The sequence below is a fragment of the Bombus terrestris genome, chromosome 11, assembly GCF_910591885.1.
Source record: "Bombus terrestris chromosome 11, iyBomTerr1.2, whole genome shotgun sequence".
Classification (NCBI taxonomy): domain Eukaryota; kingdom Metazoa; phylum Arthropoda; class Insecta; order Hymenoptera; family Apidae; genus Bombus; species Bombus terrestris.
Window position 1 is genome coordinate 10,573,071 of NC_063279.1, and position 4,736 is coordinate 10,577,806.

General features: G+C 38.5%; 1 long non-coding RNA gene across 1 annotated transcript; it reads left to right on the top strand.

Moving 5' to 3' along the window:
* Positions 1–435: 435 nt before the first annotated feature.
* On the top strand, positions 436–4,207 carry LOC125386047. The gene is made up of 3 exons (XR_007225873.1): positions 436–1,057; positions 1,146–1,292; positions 1,721–4,207. It is a non-coding gene; the product is annotated as an uncharacterized LOC125386047 (long non-coding RNA).
* Positions 4,208–4,736: the final 529 nt, after the last annotated feature.

The following is a 4,736-nucleotide window of genomic DNA, read 5'->3' on the forward strand; positions in this document are numbered from 1 at the left end:
CGTACGGTGTTGCCATGACGACCATTGTGCCACACTCTCTTCCACCTCCACCTTCACTCCACCTTCTCGGGCCCCCCTCTACTTCCTCCACCTACTCACTCGTCAAGCTCCAACACAGCGCCTCCACCAACGAACCTTTCCCCCTCTCCTGCCAGCGACTACAGCGCCACCGTCCCCGCCCCCCTCTTAGCCACCCAACAACCGATCCAGCAACCCCACCGTGTGTACCTCATCTCTCTAACGACTTGTTGTTAATGTTGTATCAACTCACCCTGTAAACAGCCTCTTTCTCTCTCCCTCCAGTTTCTTCTATTTCTCTCTCTGTCTTGCTTTTAGAGTATCTCTTACCCTTTCCGTTGTGTCTTCCCCCGTTTCTCTACGTCTTGCTCTCCTTCAACCCTGCCCTTCCTATTCCACTCTCTCGTCCCGCTGTCTGTAAACCAACCAGCCGGTTGTGCGCGCTCGCTCACCAGCAAGTTGAGCGTGTGCACGGGCAAAGGTGCCGCGGGGGTGGACTTTTTAGAAGGCGTAACTGGTGTTCGAATTTTTCAGGCGTCAGGTTCTTCTGCCTCCTCAGAAGTTTTCGGGTGTTTTTGTAGTTTCATTATTTCGTTACGAAGCAAGCTTCTCTTCCTTTTGGTACACTGTGCTGCTCTCTGTTTCCGGAAACGGAGGGTAGACGTAGGACTATTTGGAAGCGTAACTAAAGTGCTCTATCGGTGGAGGTATTTAAGGTGCTCTGGATATCCGAAAGATGCTCAATTTGGCGCCTTCTATTTCTGATTCTTATACTGCTTACTAATATATAGACTGTTCATGTAAATTCATGTTTTTGTAAGCGGAAATAAATGTCCATCGCAGATATGTATGTAATTCCTTTTCAGTTGAAATTGTATTTAATAATCATTTAAAATCTGGAATTTGTATTAAAATTTCATGAACGAGGCTAGTATTATATTGTTTTAAATTATAGTTATCGTAGATTACGTCATTTCATGCAGAATAATTTGTCAAGGGGTCGGGAGGATAGGAAACGTCGATTCCGCATGATTCTGCGGTACGCGGCATCCTTTCTAGAAAATCGGCCACGAAAAAAAAAGGTCACGGCACGTCAATATAATTAATGATCTATCTGGTTGTTTCAGCCATGACAAAAGGAAGACAGACTCGCTGGTTCCTGCAACCGGTCTTCCGGAAAAACATCGTTTACCGGCATGACGTCGCCGAAGAGACTTCGATTACCAATTACGCACGTGCGCTTCGACTATTTGCAGCTAGGAGAATAAAAAATGGTATCAATTTTTTAATACGTTCCTATCTACGCTTACTGAGAAGTAGAAGTTAGTAGAATATATGACTAGTATTTCATCTTTTAGGGATCAGACAATTGGTATCAATAGAATTGATCACTTTGATATTTTAAGTGGCTCATGGTATAATCATTTATTATATACCACATTCCTTTTTGTTTTATCATTCCCACTCTGTATTTTATTTTATTAAGAACATTTCTACTGTCGTCATACTATATAATTAATAGATAGACAATAAAATATCTAACATAAAGTATACCTCCGTCAATCCAACAATCCCAAACCAATTACATCAGCGAACATACGCTACATACAAAACCAATGCCAGTTCAGCGACTAATCGTTCGTCGGCGTCGCGACGTCAAACGTCGATACCGTCTCCCATTTCTGGCTTTCTTCGGTTCCAGGGAACGCGGTCATACATCGAGTCCGATCCGGATGAATGTAATCGCGCCAGTATAAGTCGACAATGAGCGCAGTTAGCGTACACGGTGTATCAGGTACATAAGCGGAAACGAAGACAGAGTCGAAGATAAACGGCGAATAGCGAGAAAGAGAGAAGAAAGGGAGAAAGACGCGTAACGGCGGTGTCGTCAGCGTTACATTATATAATGACACAGAACGGATTAATCCTAGCGGCGGCGTCGCGGCGGCAACTCGGCCAGCATAATAGATATGCTCTTTCTTTGTTTCGTCCGCTCATAATGGCCGCGCCTCGCAAGAAAACGCGGAACACGGAGCATTATGCACTCCGCCGAGACGAACGAGAATAAACCGAGTCTGAATAGCTTTCTGAGTTTGTTTCCTTTCCTATTCCCCCACCGTTCCTTTCTTTCTTTTCTCTCCTTTCTCCGCGTTCTTTCTTTTCTTTTCTCCTCTGTTCCGCACTCCACCTTTCTTCTTCCACCCACCCCTTTCACTATCCCCCATTTTATGGAAGATGCACAGCAGCTTGATTTCGTATTTGCGATCTTTGTTTGGTCTGACCGATAAGTTTCTGAAATTGGCGTAGACTGATCTTTCGTTTGTCTGATGTTGCGCCTGGTGGGTAATTGCGAAGATATTCGATGCTATTGGCTTGATTTGGCATATTTAATCTGCCTATATCTGTCATGCAATAGGTAGAAAACTTGCAGATAGGTTCCAAACACGATCCGAATCAGTGAGTCTTTTGGATACACTGGTGGAATTTTCGTACCATTTTTATTTCGTAATTGTATGATAAATACTTGTATCATTAATATAGGTATTAGATATATGAATGTTTTAAAAAAGTATTCTTTGAGTCAGTAGTTTCTTAATAAGTTTCTTGGTCTTTGTACCCATGGAAAAGATATAAGGTAGAACTACTAACAAGAGAAAGTAACGAAATTCCTTATCGGTAGATTCACCTGTGCCGAATATTCGTAAAATAGATGCACATCAGGACATCGACGGATAAATTGTACAACGGTTAAAGACGAAAATGCGCTAGAAAGAATATAAAGGAAATAAATAAAGGATCGAAGTGGTCCCACTCTGAACATTCTGTTGCTTAGCACGCGTGCTTTCATACGGATCTACGGTTCAAAGAAGATTCTTCTTAACGACCGTATCAATTCGCATTTTCTCCCATTCACGCAGCTCCTAATCCTCGGCACAGCCCCGTGCACAGCGTCCCGGGTCCTGTTCCAGGACTTTTATGCCTAGCCCCATCGCGAGCTATATCTACGACGACCGACATAAATCGTCGCGCGCGTCGACTTACTTCCAAACGACCCTTGCGGCTCTGGAATCACTGGCGAAATGTGTCGCGTTCTTTTTAGGAATGACATCAAATAGAGAAAATAGTTTTGATGGCGTAGTTAAAATAAGTAGCGGGAAGTTCACTCGATTTGTAGAAATTTGTAAAAATAAAAATTAATGGAGAGAGAAGTGGAAATTTGAATATTGTAATTGTATGTGAAAGACTAATTTAATGAATTATGAAGTGTTTTTGTTTGGTGTAGTTCTGTTTTTGAATTTGCTATATATCCTTTATGTGAGATCATTTTTCAATATCTTTATAATAAAAAATGCTTAAGAGAACTGTGATAATTAAGGAAATATATCAGGGAACACTCTTAATTGGACAGTGAATATGTCTATTGAATTCTTGTAATTAGTATTGTAATAATCATGTAAGATACGTTCGTATCGAGTTAGTATACAGTATACAAGCCTGTCAGAGAATTCACCGAAGATGGATGGTTCTATATATAATAAAGCGTTTAATAAACACAATGAAAAATAATTAATAATAATGAACAAATATATGAGACTGTCAGAAAAATACAATAGGTGGTTCGACCAGAAGAGGAGGATTTTTAATATTATAGTAAACTAATTGCAAAATGTGAAACAAAAGGAAAAGTCAATCGTAATAGTGAGGCAATTTGCAACGCTGTTATTGGAAAATTATTATAATTAACAATATTATTTCGTTTAAAATATTTTTAATAAACTTCAAACAAATTAATTTAGCTATAAACAAACGAATAAATTGCAGTGAAGTTTAAGAAAGCTGGGACGTGAAGTTAATTTTGAATCCATTTCAGTGTAGTTGCAATAAGAAATCTATTTTCGATTTTAAGAGAATTAATTGGAAATAACTTGGACACATGAATGAGAGAGAAGTAGCAATATGTTTATTGTTGGCTCGTTGCTTTGGAGAATTTTAATTAGAATCGAATAAAAAGAGGCGAGTTTTTAGTTTCCATGCATGTTCACTGATAGAGTCGATCCATTGAATGCGTCGAAAATTAACATGTAATTATCTTTGGTGAACACTTTGTCCTACTACTCATTATCGAGTTTACAATTGCATTTCAATTTATGACACAACAACTTTAATTATATTTCCAACAATGATGCAACATTAGTAATAACATAATTACATGCTTATAATTATTACACAATAAATAACAATATTTACAATAATGTTTCAATTCCGTCACCTAATTAAATAATTACAAAAATTTGCTTCTCTATAAAATATGGTAATTTCGATTAACTTTTTAATACGAGAGAACGACCAATTCATAACTTTTCATAAAAAGTGTATACCTATGTAAAACGTATCATAATTTCTCATAAAATTCTATTTATATATTTTTATAGATTTGAATGATTTCTGCTGCATGTATTAACGTGTGCTTTTTCCCAAGTATTATTACATTTTTTTGTATAACTTTCATCTTTATCTCTCAGATACAACTTTTACACTTCAATCGTCAATAGAGCTTATCTTCGCAACTAAAGCCTTTTGGCAGCATTAAGAAAACGGAAAACACGTTTCGCTGCGCAGCCGAGAAGCTTCGAATAATTCAACTAACAAATTTCCGCTAACAAAATTCTGCCCTATTTTATTTCGAGAAGCCGCCAATATACACGGAATCATCAAAC